This window comes from Camelus bactrianus, chromosome 4 (assembly GCF_048773025.1).
Source record: "Camelus bactrianus isolate YW-2024 breed Bactrian camel chromosome 4, ASM4877302v1, whole genome shotgun sequence".
Taxonomy (NCBI): domain Eukaryota; kingdom Metazoa; phylum Chordata; class Mammalia; order Artiodactyla; family Camelidae; genus Camelus; species Camelus bactrianus.
Window position 1 is genome coordinate 68,004,666 of NC_133542.1, and position 15,316 is coordinate 68,019,981.

Here is a 15,316-nt window from a genome sequence, read left to right on the forward strand (position 1 = left end):
TGTTGAAATCCTAACCCCCAATGTGATAGTATATGGAGGTGGGGTCTTTGGGAGGTAATTAGGCTTAGATGAAGACATAAGGATGGGGCTCTCATGATGGGATTAGTGTCCTTATATGAAGAGACCCCGAAAGGTGCTTTCTCCCTCCCTCCTCCCTTCCTCCCTCCCTCCTCCCTTCCTCCCTCCCTCTCTCTCTCTCTGTTTCTCCCCTGGCCATGTGAAGCCACAGTGAGACAGCCATCTGTAAGCCAGGAAGAGAGCTCCCACAAGGAGCCAAATCAACTGACACCCTGATCCTGGACTTCCCAGCCTCCAGAACAGTGAGAAAATACATTTCTGTTGTTTAAGCCACCCAGTTTATGGCCTTTCATTTCGGGCACCTAAGCTGAGATAGGTGGAGTCTGAGTGTGGAAGAGTCTGGCTGTGTTGGTTTGCTGGGTTCTGCTGGCATCTTCTTCTGCTATTGTAACTCTTTTGCTGGTTGGTAAATAGTTGCTGGCCCAAATCCCTGGACAGTAACCACTGCCACCCCTGACACCAGGACACCCTGGTTCTCCCTGAAACTGCTGGAAACTAAAGAGTTAATGTCCTGAATACCAGGGGACCTTTGGGACCCTGCTCCTGGGATGCCACTGATTGTGAGGGCAACAAGGCCTAATTGTTAAGTATTTGGAATCTCACTTTGGGCTGCTGGTAACAAAAAGTACCTCTGGGAGACTCAAGTCCAAGTGAAGGTGAGTTAGAGGACCTGCCTGGCTGGCTCCCTGAGGGCAAGAGTTGGATGCAGACAGAACCAGGGCCTGAAGCCCCCAGGAGCCAGTCTCTCGAGCCCCACTTCTCTCTGTGCTTTCTGTTCACTCTTCTCCCTCTCTGACACCTGGCTTTTTCTTCTCCTGGGTCCGCATGGCAGGGCACAGCCAGCAAGGCCTCTTAAGCAGTATATGTGTCCTAAGGTTCAGCGATTCGAAGAGCCTGACCTCTCATCATTTCCAGGTCCAAAATTCCAGGGACAACCTCTGATTGATCCAGCCTGAGTCATGTGCCCACCGCTGGACCTATCAACTGTAGCTTGGAGCAGGGTCATGCTGGCTAACAAGGTTGCTTATGCCGTAATCCCATGGATGAAACGCGCTCATGTGTTGGGACTGGGCCATTAAGGGAAAGTTCCCCAAAGAGGACAGGAGTCCTAGAAATGGGAAGAGGCTGGGCAGCCTAATAATGTGTCCGTTAGGCTAAACTAAGGAATGTGAGCTTTAAAAAAAAAATGACACAAATGAACTTATTTACGAAACAGAAACAGACTCACAGACATAGAAAGAACTTACGCTTACCAGGGGAGAAAGGTGGGGGCTGTGGAGGGATAAACTGGGAGTTGTATTTGCAGATACTAACTACTATATATAAAATAGATAAACAACAAGGTCCTACTGTAGAGCACAGGGAACTAATATTCAATATCTTATAATAGTCTCTAAAGAAAAAGAATATGAAAAGGAATATATATACATATACATGTATGTATGTGTGTATATATATCTTTGTATATATATATGTGTATGTATATATATATAACTGAATCACTATGCTGTACACCAGAAATTAACACAACATTGTAAACCAACTATACTTAAATTACAAAAATAAATAAAGTGAAATAGAGAAAAAAATGAACGTGGGCTTTATAAATAAGCCATGGGAAGTGGGGCATCGTGTGATCTGAGTGAGGAAAGATTATTCCGGTAGGTATGTAGAAGGGGGAGACAGCAATGGAGGCCACCACAGTTTTCCAGGACAGAAGTGATGAGGACCTGCATTAAGCGTAGCAAAGCAGGCAGAAGAGATGCAGAATCAGGAACCAAGGGGACAGAGTGACAGGAAGGAGGCAGGATGAATCCCGTCTGTGGTCTTGATGACTTAGGGCCGACTCACTATTTGGGAGTCATTCCTGTGGAGGGTGATGGAACTGAACCCTGGAGAAGGCCAACATTTCACACTTGGAATCCACCTGAATCCCTTCCCAGGCTGGCTGAGAGAGGAGGGGATCTGAGCTTAATCCTCATTCCTCGGGGTGAGAGCAGTTGGTACGATTTTGTTCATCTTACGAAGGGAACGTGGGCCTGACGTTTTCACAGCCAAGAGGCTCAAGGAATTTTTCAAAGGCTGGGCTGTCTTCTACATTAAGGGTCTGCGAGCTCTGCTTGTCTTGTAAATACAATTTTATTTGAACACAACCTCACTCATTCATTTACAGATTGTTTTGCCTGCAAAGCCTAAAATATTTACTCTCTGCCCATTACAGAGAAAGTCTTCTGTCTCCTGTTCCACATCAGCTGACCCCAGCTCCCTCCCATTGCCACTGTCACACAGCCCCAGAGACTAAGGATAGCAAATCTCTTCTTCCACAGAGTGGGACTCAGACAGCCTCTGAGATGAACAGGTTAAAATCTCTGATTTTAATTCAAAAGTCTGAGTCCCGGTTTACCAGGGCCTCCCTGTCAGTTCAGAAGTCATTACCGGCTTGTATCCCTGGAGGCCTGGTGAGTTCTCACGCAAATAGGATGCCTGGGTGTCCCCAGCTGTCCCAGCATCCTGGCAGCACCTGGATCAGGCTGTTCCCTAAGCTTTCACTTCTCGTGGAGAGTGGATGTCAAAGAATTCACAGGGAGGCTGAGGCTGACGATGAAGTTGCAGAATGAGAGAGCAGAGAGGAAATTCTGACAACCCGACCGGGAGGCCAGGCACGGCAGGGGTGGGGATGGGGTTGGCAACCGAAGACATTAGCACCAACATCCCAGAAGCGCTGCCCAGCCTGGCTGGGACAGGAGGAGCGTCATTAAGAAGGATCGGGGGTGGGGGGAGTGGGGGACCACCACAGGGTAGGAATGAGGGTTTGAAGGTTTGAAGGTTGGGGGGAAAGTCACAGCTCGTGAAAAAATTTTGGAACAAAACCAAAGGTGCCTCAGGGTTCGTTCTGGGGAGAGAGACACGAGATAGGGACTCACTGCTTGGTGCAAGTATAATGCTAACAGAAGACAGAACATTCTAGTTTCTTCAGGAAGGAGAAGGAAGGGCAGGTCTTAACGGGAGCGGCTGTGAGGTGCAGGCGCACATCAAGCACTAGGTTGTCTTTTGTCATTTTAGAGTTTTTTATGGAGGTAACATATTCAATCAGAAAATCACACAAGTAATCAGTGTACAGCTCAGCACAGTTTCACAAACTGAACACGCCCATGTGATCCGCCCCCTTAGTGTCCCTGCTCCAGTCACCGTCTCCCCCAAGGGGAGTCACTACCCGGGCTTCTAACACCATAGATTGGTCTTGATCCTTTTTGGACTTCCTATAAATGGAATCACACGATGTGTTCACTTTTGTGTCAAGTTTTTTTAGCTCAATATTGTGAGACTCACCCACCCTGGTGCTCGCGGGTGTAGACTGTTCTTTGTTGCTGCGTTGTGTGAATACGCCATGATGTGAGTGTCCATTCTATCCTTTTTTTTCTCTCTACTCCACAGTCCATGTTCAATCAAGATTAAATTTTTTGAGTAAGAAAAAGGTATGAAAGAGAATGTCCTTGTATTAGTTCAATGTGTGTGCACGTGTGTGGGTGCGTGCGTGCGTGCGTGTGTGTGTATTGAGAGACAGAAAGAGAAGAAGGAAAAAAGACAGAGGGAGGGAATCCATTATCTTCTGATGGACGTTTGCGTGGTTTCCAGTTTGGGCTGTTATGAACAGCTCTGCTATGGACATTCTGTAACTGTGCTTTGATGGACACGTGGACACATTTCTGTGGTAGGCGCTCGGAAGTATAGTTGCAGGACGTAGGGTAGGGGTAGGCTTCACTTTAATTGACACCAAATAGGAAGAATTCTTATTCATGTTTTATAAACAAGGGGACTGAGGCTCAGAGAGAAGTGATTCACCCAAGAATACCCAGGTTCCTGGGGCTCCCAAACCTCTGCCATTCCCTCCCACGCTATCAACCTCCGGAGAGGTCTCTAAGTGATGTGCCCTACACCTCTGCATTGTTAATCAGCATTTTCAGGCAATTGAATAGACGTGTCAGATACACCAAAACAAGGTATCTGTGCTGATGTGAAACTGGAAAGCATGGCACAAGTGCTGGGACTTTGAAAAGTGTCAGGGATTTTACTTGAAAAGAAATTGCCAGTCACACTGGGTGGGGTCCAGGCTGTGGTGAGACCAAGGCTGCGGGGAGGGGAGGTGGATGTCCACCCAGGGGGCAAGTAAAGGGACCAAACCTGTGTGGATGCTGGGCATGTGAACAGAAGATGGAGAAGAGGTAGGACTGAGGTGGAACCAGGAGCCAGGAAACCAGAAAAGGCCACACGAGACAGCGACACAGGGAGCAGGTGCTGGGCAGTGCATTTGCTCCTAGTTTCTGAGAGTGTCTGGCTACCATGGTGGCTTTAGTGTCAAATGCTCATTTGTCTGAGGAAGCTATCCAGAACCTGCCAGGGTGGACTGGAGGCTGCTGAGTGTGCGTACACAGTTGATAAAGGGGTTAGTGGATGGGCTTATGCTGTGTGTCATCTCTGCATGTGTGTGCCCAGGATGGATACATGCATGCAAGCAGGTGAAGTGGGACATCTGACTCTCTCCTAACCAGCAGAATGTGGCAAAGGTGATGGGATGTCCCTCCTGTGATTAGGTACATGCACACAACACCCCCCCCCCCACACACACACACACTGGCCCATAGTGCTAGAACGAACTGGAGAAATTCTCTGTGCCAGCTTGATGAGGTCAGTGGCCACCTTGGGAAGCCTATGATACAGGGAAGTGTACACAGCCTTCAGCCAACAGCCAGCAAAAGCTGGGGCCCTCAGTCAGGCTACAGAGAAATGCATTCTGCCAACAACCTTAATGAGTCTGGAGAAGGATTTTTCCCCACTTGAGCCTCCAGATGAGAACGCAGCCCAGTAGCCACCTTGGCTGCATTTTCTGAGACCTGGAGCAGAGGGCCCAGCTGATCCATGCCTGGATTCCTGACCCACAGAAACTGTGAGATAATAAACATGTGTTGTTTTAAGCCACTGCTTGTGGTCATTTGTTACACAGCAAGAGAACACCAATACGGTCAGGCGCATGTGAGTGTGTGCAAGATGTGTGACCCTTGGGGGGTTTGTGAGAGTGGGTCTGGATTTGGACAGCATGTGTTGGAATGTGTGTTTGTGTGTGTGAGTGTACATCTGGGTGTGTGGATGTTTGGGTCCATGTGTGTGGGAGTGGCAAAGGGGTGTGTGTGAGAGCTAGTCCTCGTATATGCCTGTAAGTGAGCAAGCGTGTGTGTGTGCACACATGTGTGCCATGTTCCCTCCCCCAGGCTCTTTTATTACTTCCTCCATGGGTTTGATGTTGGGCGTGAATAAAATTTAAAGAGCTCTAAATTTTTTTAGAAGCCCCTGAAGAGAGTGCAGCTTTCTGTGCATGGGTCATTACCAGAAACACCTGTGAACTGGTGATTTTAATTGGGCCACAGCTGTCAGCTTCTGGAGGGGAGGGATTGGTCCCTTGGCTGGTCTGTCCCCAGCCCCCACCTCTTGTCAGAGCTTCGGGTGGGTACAGAGGCAGGAGGGCAGGATGGTCCCTTGAAACCTTGCCTGGCTGGATCCTCGGTCCTCCCAGGAGGCCATGGGAAAGGGCTCAGTGCCTCAGTCTTTAGCTAATGCCTCATCCAGGTCTCAGGTCTCCCATATGTCTGTCTCTCATCTCCCTGTGCCAGGAATCACCTACCTGAGACCTGGGAACCCCCACCCCTCCACATCCACACATCCACTCATACACGCGAATGCTCAGCTGTATATACAAACCACACTTCAGTGATGCCAGTAGCAAGTGACCCAGAACACACCCAGCGCCCGCACTCTGCTCCGTCTCTATGTACACAGGCTCCTCAGCTCCTTGAAACAAACTGTGAGGTGGGTGCTCGCCGCCCCCATTTCACCACGAGGAGACTAAGGCACAGAGGGCTCATGGTGAGTAAAGCACAGCCACCAGGGCACTGACCTGTGCACACCCACAGATATGCACAGCCTGCTCTTCCAGCCGCACCCCACACACTCACACTCACAGAAATGCACACACACCAAAATGCCCAAATACCCACCCGCACTCCCAGCCGATGCTCGCATGCTCAAACGGACGTGTGTCCACACACATAATCACACATGCAAATGTGGACCCTCCGGCACACAGCTGTACCCGCCACCTACATCCATTCACCCTCAAACACAAACACACCACATCCTGCCTTGAACAGTCACATGCACGAGCCCCAAGCACAGCAAAGCGTGATCTCAACTTCAAAACCCCTCACAGGCTCGCCTCTCACAATTCCTAACACAGACAGTGTACATTCCCTACAGATCTGCACCTGCCACCCCCTCCCTGAGGGCAGGGGCTGTGTTTGCCCCTTTGTGGGTCCATGGTGGGGCCGGTGAGCTCTCACAACTGCCAGTCTGCCAGGCCTCTCCGGGCTGAACCTGCCCACTGTCCACCACCAATCTGGTCTCTTGTCTACGTCCACTCCAGTGAGACACGACCTTCTCTCTGCTGTCACAGACATGACATGGGACATTCACAGGAGCCACTCACTCATCCTGGCACTTGCAGACTGTGGCTGAAATGCCCACCCTTTCTCTCCCACTCAACAACTCACCACAGGAAGCCAGAGAGCAGACGTGATGTCATCATGGCTCTAATGACCCCAAACCATTGGGCGGGTGACTCATTATTAGTGCTGCCCTCCAGCCTCCAAGGCCTTCAGGACCCCGGGGTCACCTTTAACAAAGCAACCACCCCCACTCCGTGAAGTGCAGGACCTGGCCCCACTCCTCCCTCGGCCCCCACGTTAGCCCTGCCCGTCAAGGGTGCCTTGTCACTTTCCTTCACTCCTTTCGTCTCAAGCCCACACTGCAGCCTGTTTCTCCATGGGTCCACATCTTCATGCCCAGCTCCCTCATAGGCCACCGCTCCCCAGGCCCTGGTGCTACCAATCCTCTCCCCTCATTCCCCAAAGAATGACCCGCCCAAGGCTGTTGAGTGCAACAGGAAGCAGTTTTACATGGAAGTCAGATGTGGTCCATGCTGGCAGATACCAGACGCATCCCCCACAATGGGGTCCCCCTCCAGGCTCTTCTCTTCCCCAGCCCCTCCTTCTCGGTCCTCCTGGGCAACTCTGAACTCCTTTACGAGCCATTTGACCCCTCAGTGACCTCCTCCCCCTGGGCTCTGCCCAAAGGCCTTGCCTAACCAAACTGGCCCATGAAGATATTTCCTTAATAAAGGAGCAGAGTTCCCCAAGAAGGGCTTCTTCACCCTCCCAGGCCAGCCAGCTCAGCTGCTGCCGACTCTCACAAAAGCACTTTCTGCCGTCCCATTGCATTAGCACACAGGACTTGCCACCCACCACACTACGGTCACCATGTAAAGAGATGCTGATCTAACTAAAGCGATCAGAGGCCACGTCTCAGTTGGAGAAGAATCTGAGGCTCAAACCTGCACCCCTACCTGCAGGTCTGTGTTCAGGGAGAGACCCATCTGATTCCAGAAGGAAAGTTTATGCTGTTGTAGAAAGAAGGGCTTGCCCCTCCCTCTCAACTCATTGATTCATTCAATAGACCCCGTGGAGACTTGTCTGGACTGGGAGAAAGGGGCAAAAATGAATCAGAATCCTGGAGCGGGGGTTCTAGGGACACACAGCCAACCTCAACGCAGTGATGGAGAGAGGGGACAGGGCCCTGGCGACCCAAATGAAGGAGGCTCCACAGAGGAGTTCGGACTGAGCAAGGAGGCTTTATGCAGAGTCCCTGACCCTTGTCCTAAAGCCTCCTCTTCTCTTCTGCTCAAGAAATCATTTAGAAGCAAGTGAGAGGGAAAGTCACCATTCTGGGACTCGTGTTTCTGCTCCACCCACCAGTGGCACAGTACCTGGGTCTCCCACAACCAACACTGAATCCTTCACCCTCCCCAAAGCAGGCAGGTCCCCCTGAAGCCCCATTTCTGTGCAAGATGTTTTAGGGTAATGCCTGATGCTGCCTTCCTGTGCCTTAGTGAGTGTAACTCCCGGCCCCCTCCCTTCCTTCACTCTTCTGCCCCAGAGGAGGCAGGCTGACTTTTCTGATTGATAAATTTGGGAAGAATCAACTGGGCTCAGAGTTTCCCTTCTATCCCTGGGAGCAAGCTGCCCACAGGGAGCAGGATTCTGCTCCTCCATGCCCTCAGAACTTCCTGGGCAGGCTCCCCAGGTCAAGGCTTCTCAAGGATACATGGATCTTATTCTGCGGTCTGACTTGCAGGTCTGTTTGGTTTTCACCCATACATATGCTCCCTCTCTTGGCTTTCATCAGGCACTAAGGTGACATCTGGCCTTCATCAACTTTGGTCTTGTTTCTTAAGTTGATCAGGACTCAGATGGGGAAGAGAGTGGTTCTTTATTGGACTCTATCAAGAATTCCAGCAAAAGACACCACCATCCTCCCTTCCCTTAAATCAGAAGTCCACCTTGCCTCTTCCCTTACCTCTATACCTCGAGTTTAACCAATTCCTGTCTGTTTTGTTTTTTACGGGGGGTGGGGGGGAGGAATTAGGTTTATTTAGTTATTTATCTATTGTTTTAATGGACATACTGGGGACTGAAACCGGTGCCTCATGCATGCAAATTGTGTAATCTAACCACTGAGCTATGCCCTCTCCCCAGCCAATGCCTATCAACGCAATGCTTATAAAACCCTTCCTCTCAGATCCAACCACTTGACTCCACCACCTCCCATCTCCCTCGCCTTGTCCCTAGCATGTCACAGCGTCCTCACTGGTCTCCCTGTGGGTACCCTCTCTGCCCCTTGTCCTCCCCGCTCCTGGCCATGCGACAGATGCCCAGAGTCTGCCTCTGTCCCATGTACTCACTTACTACTTAAAACATCCACATTCTATTTAGAGGGGACCATTCCTCATGTCTCCCCCTTTTTTTCTCACTTTCCCTCTGGACAGGGAGTCTATTTTTATTTTATTTCATGGAATTTGTCTTTTGAAATAATTAACCACCTTCTTGTAGCAATTTTCCTTCACCCAGGAATGCAAAAATCACATAACACATTGGAATATTTTTTAACACCCACTCTAAATTATGCAGTTGCAGTATTGTGATAAATATGTAGATCCGGGGAAGTTGGGGTAATATGTTCTGAGCCTGAAGCAGAGCTCCATCCATCCCAACCCACGGAGGAGGTCAGCAGGGGTAGGGGCGTCAGGCACCCTCCTGGAACCACCAGAAGCAAGAGATGTCCTCAACTTTTCCTTCCTCTGCAAACTTAAGACCCAGAACATAGCCCATTCAGCCAGTCTACTGCCCCCTCCTCTGGCCAGCTGCTTTGTCTGCCTGACCTCACTTCATGCTCCCAACAACCTTGGAATCAGAACTCCAATTTATAGATATGCAAAATGAGGCTTAAAGTGGCCAAGTGATTTGCCCAGAGGAACATGGCTAGGAAGTGGGCTCTCAGCATCACTGTGCAAGCCAGAGCATTTCCTGGTCGAGATGATGATGTCATGACTCCAAGATGACTGTTGTACGTCTTTGTCTTTCTCCTCAAATCTCTTACTCCCTTTCGCCCTCCTCATGTTCAGCCCACCACCTTGCCTTCCTGTCTCACGCAATCAGGAGAGAACCAGCTCTTTTGATCAGCTGTGTTGATATATTCCCAGTGCCTAGAACACACAGTAGGTGCTCAGTAAATATTTGTGAGCCAAATGAATCAGTGAATGTATGGAAAAAATAGTGGAGCTAAAATTCAAACCCAGATGGGTTGGACTTCAAAGGCTGTGGGCTTTCCTCTCTGCAGCATAGCCTTGTCTGGAGCTACTTCCATGAGCCAGAAGCCTCAGGGGGCCACTCCTAAGATTTGTTTGTTCTGTCATGGTCATGTTGGTTCCCCTCCGCCCTTTTGGAAGCCTATAGTTAGAGACCTATTTCTCTCTAGCTTAAAGTTTTCATGGCACCACACAGCCTTTAGGGAAAATCTAAGATCTTGAGCCTGGCATGCACAGCCCCTACCCCCATCTTCTGATCCTGGCCTCCCTCTCTAGTCTCACCCCTGCCCCCTCCAGGGGTGGCCCACAGCTAGCCGACCACTCACCACTCCCCACACATACAAGATTCTATCCTCATGTGTTGGTTTATTCAGGCTGCCATAACCTAGTGCCACAGACTGGATGGCTTAGTCAACGGAGACATTTTCTCACCATCCGGCAGCTAGAAGTCCAAGATCAAGTGCTGGCAGGGTTAAGGAAGGGATCTGTTCCAGGCCTCTCTCCTTAGCTTGTGAACGGTATCTTCTCCCTGAGTCTTCACACTGTCTTCCCTCTGTACATGTCTAATTTCCTCTTCTTATATGGACGCCAGTCACATCGGATTAGGGCTCACCCATACGACATCATTTTACCTACATTACTTCTTCAAAGGCCCTGTCTCCAAATTGAGTCACATTCTGAGGTACTAGGGATTAGGACTTCAACATGAATTCCTGGGGGACGCCATTCAGCCCCTAACACCTCTCCTGGCTAACGTAACTCCATATCCCTTCCCTTCCCTGACTCCACACCCTGTAAGGTGCATCTTTCGCCCTATCCGGTGCTCTCTTGAACTGCCTGCCCTGCCCCCACAGGTCATGCTAGGTTGGAATAATTGTTTTTATGTCTCCACTTCCCTTTATTAGACTCAGGGGTCCATGAGTTCTGCTGACAGGCCCATGTGGAAGCCTGCCTTTGGCCCCAGCACGGCCAGCACACAGTAGGTGTTTAGGAGATGTCGGGATACAGGCAGAAGAAATGGAAGGAGGCAAGGAAGAAACAATTTTTTGAGGAATTTCTTCCTGTTGCTAAAATCTCTGCTTCTTACTATCTCCTGACACAACATCCTGGGGCAGATGAAAAAAAGACAAATTACTGAGAACTACGTCTTTCCTGCTCCCACGGTCAAGGGTGAGAGCTCCTGACCTTTCCTGGGGATGACTCACTGTATTTTGAGAAACCGAGACCACTGAGACCCCTTGGATTTAATTCTGACTGCCTTCATTAACTGACTTTGTGAGGTTGGTTTGCAGCTCACTTCGCCACCGTGAGCATCCGTTTCCCTCTGACAAATGGGCATCAATACCCCTGACCTGTTAGGAGAATCAGAGAAAACAATGGGTGGCTAAGTGCTTTGAAAAAACTCAGCTCTGCCCAGATGAAGACATTCTGTAATGGTTATTGAATTCCAAATGGTGACACAGAAATTATTTCCCCTGTGTATCATACATATTGCTGTTAAATAATAGAACTTTCCTGATTTGGAATAATTGGAGGGAGGGTGTTTGTGAATTAGTGATAAGTCTGAACTATGGGACATTGCAAAATTTTTATTCCTTTCAAATTAATGTGAATTAATGGCTAACCCTGCATTGTCAAGACATAGTCCCTTGGGAGCATTGCTTTAATGAACAGATAAGAATCATGGGTAATTAGGCATGCACTACAAACAAGAGGGTCCAAACCGAGTGATTTTAAAAGCGCTGGAAAACTTTTTCTTGAAAAAGCTAACTATCCTCCCAGTATCACTGGTGTGCTTGCCAAATCTTTTCATGATATCCCACCTAGATCATATTACGAAAAATTCTGAGTAAACAGGATTGTGATTCATTGAAGCGTGGCTATTCCCAAAACGACAGGCTGGGGATGGTGTTCACAGTGGCAGGTGCTGGCAACCAGCAACCTTGTGAACTGCCCAGGACCCCTCAAGCCTGCAGATGGCTGAAGAGCTGGCATGATGTCCAACAGCTGAACCCCCACCACACACATATGTGCAACCTTACTCACACAATCATTTCTCATTTGCATGTGTTCTTAGATACCCAGTTACACCTGCTCTTCCATAAAAGTCAAACACAATCACGTGACACACCTATTCCTATGCTCACAGATATACACACACACTCTTATGAATGCACACACACACACAACAGAACAAAGACAACCACAAATGCATTCCACTTAGAATCCCAACCATAGATAAGAGATAAAGGGTCCCAGGACTGAGGCTGCGCTCCATGGATGTCTTTCCCCCAGAGATGAGAACGCACAAGTTGGGCTCCAAATCCAGGTGTTCACTCTTGTTTCCAAATAGGGACCAGCAGCTTGAAGTCTGACTGTTTACTCTCCAACTTGTCAGCGAGAGGGCAGAACATCCCTAGAAAAGAATGGCATAAGCAAAACTTAGGAAACCAAGAAGAAAGACAACAATGGCTAATAGGTATTGGGCACTTGCCACTTGCACCTGTGCTGAAACTGCTAATGCATTTCCTTCTTTGCCTCTTGCAACAATCTCATGAAGAAGGGGATATTATCATCACCATTTAACAGATGAGGAAACTGAGGCTAGGATGACTTGTCTAGAGTGCCAGAGCTAGCATGTGCTGAGCCAGGATTCAAATCCAGGTTTGCCTGTCTGTCTCAAACAGATATTAACCAAACTCTGTATGAGCTTCAGAAGAGGTGGACTCGAACAGAATAAAAATTGACAAGACAGGGAGTGGGGGCGGAGGGTAAGGGGAGTGGGTGTTATACTAAATAGGGAAAGAAAGTGAAGGAGACTGGTGCTGTGGGAGGTACAACAGCCCGTGGGAGGAAAGCCAAGCTCCTAGGGGAGCCTTCAACATTAAGGAGTATGCAGCTGACTTTACTGGAAAGAGCATGTGGTGATTGGCATCTCCCCTTAGAGAGTCTCAGGGTCAGGTACCTGAAGTAACTTTAGCTACCAATTTATGGAGCATTTATCGAGATATTACTAAACACTTTAGGAGCAATATCTCCTTTGATCCTCCCATAACCCTATGAAGGAGGTGTAATTACTAACTTCACTTTGTAGATGAGAAAACTGAGGCTCAGAGAAGTTACCAAAGTCAGGTAGCTAGTGAGTAACAGAGCTGGAACTCAAACCCAGGTCTGGCTTACTCCAAATCCTGTACTCTTCTCTTGTTATGTGTGCACCTGACTCATCCTGCTGGAAGATGTGCTGAGAATCATCACAGTTTTGACCACATCCCTGAATGGAGAAATGAGTGGTAACAGAGAGATTCAGGAGCCTTGGTGCTTTTTTTCTACAGATTATCAGGACTGGAAAGGAAGAAGAGGAAGCAAGAATTATTTAGGTGCTGTTGAATATATTTGGATTTCTGGACAGTGGTTTATGAGACTGAAGTGATGAGAAAGCTTGGTTAACAATCCATGGACAAAAATATTATTATATTTTGTTCTTTTTTAAAAAAATTATACTTCTACTTATTAAACAGGAGTTCTTGGACCCAACACAAAAGACATTCAATGGAATGTACAGGAAGAAAAAGACACACATCTGCCCACTATGGAAACGATAGATTTCACTCTACAACTGCATTTTAAGCCTGGAGATAACGGTTTGAGAGAAAATCATGAAAGCAGTGTGCACGCCCCTTGATCCCCAAGACCTGTGAGAATGTCACAGAGGTCAATGGACAAGGAGCAAGGGGGAAAGAATGGGAGAGACAGTAATCCTTTATCAGCACCGTGGACAGCAGCCAAGCGGGCAAGGATGGGGAGCTGTCCTGGGTAGTAGTGCTAACAGCCGAGAGAAGAGGACATTTATCAAGTCGGCTAAGTGCCAGGCACCATTCCAATGCTGTACATATGTCATCTCATTTAATATGTCCAATGGTTCTGTAATGTAGTTATCATTTCCCCCGTTTCATAGATGCAAAGATTGAAGATCAGTGACAGAGAGCTTCTTGTCCACATAAAAGAGCTGGGATCTGAATCTATAATTATCTGGCTATTGATCTAGTCCATCATCTGTGCTGCCTCCACAGATCCTAAAGACCTCCCGCTCCCCAATCTCAACAGGGTGTGGGGTCCCCCCTAGATATCTCTAGGGAAATCATCAACCACCAGTGATCTCAGGGCCCAGGCTGGCGAGGGCCTCATTTGTGAGTTTTTCAGCACTGGGAGCAGGGCACCTGAGAAATGGAGTGTCTTGTTCACACCCAGCCACACACTTGTTTTCCAAAAATGGCCAAAGCTTTGGTCAGTGGAAGACAGTGGCAACCCTAGCTGATTAAGGGGAGGAAGTGTTATGCAGGCCACCTGAGATGGAGGCACAGAGATCTCCACCTACAGGCTCAGATCCCACATCTCACAGCCCTTCCAGACTAGGAGAGGTTATGAGGCTGCATTAGCGGGCTCAGCCCCTCTCCCCCAGGGGGTGCTGCCCAATTGACATGTAGCACCTCCTGCTCCCTGAGCCCTGTTGCTGAGCCCTACTGTTTTCTGTGGGAAAGATAAGGCTGGGGAGCTGGGCTGAGGCCTGATTTAGAAGAGCCTGGAATTCTGAGCTACAGATTTAGATTCTTCTACACAGAAATTATCAAGCCCCCTAAAAATCACCATCCATTTTTAGAGCCTTTACTAAGAGCCAGACATGGTGCTTGCCACATTGTATCATTAAATCTTCACTATAATCTTGTAATAAACTGCTATGAGATAGTTGCAATCGTCCCAATTCTTACAGGTGATAAAACTGAGGTCCAGAGATGTGATGAAGGGACTTGTCTAAGATCACAGAGCTGGGACAGAACTGGGATGAAAACACTGGCCTGTGTAATTCTTAATTCTGCACTCACTTCCTCATGGCCAGGGGTCATTGACCCCCTGAGGGCCAAGTACCTAGGGCTCAGGAGAAGGCTTGAGCTGGAGGCTGGACAGAGAGGGCTTAAGGGTCTGTCTCATTACAGGTGGGATCACCATAGTCGCAGCAATAAATCCACCTCACAGGGAAATTACTTGGGAACCATACAAATTATTGGCATTTTCTAGGATTTTTAGATTTATTTGGGGCTGTCTACATGGGCACAGGCGGTTGGTCTCTGGACTCTCGGAGGGAGATGAAGCAAGGATCAACTGCTATAAAGCAAAGGAGTGCCTTCAAGGTCACTCCAAAGACTAGAGAGACACATCCCATCTGAGGGAATCCAGCCTCAGTCTTAGAGTCTCTTTTCCCAGGCCCCTCAGCCCTGCGCATTCTCTCCTGCCCCTCCCAGATCCAAGCACCGTCCTCCCAGACGGCTTTCCCAACCACGCCCAGAGGGATCTTTCTCCTCATGGCCAGCTCCGGACAGATCATTCTCTTGCTTTAGAAAGTTGCCTCTGCAAGAATCAGTTTCCTCACTTGTAAGGTGGGAATAGTAACATCCACCCAGAAGTCTCATTGGCCTGGCTCATGAGGGTGAG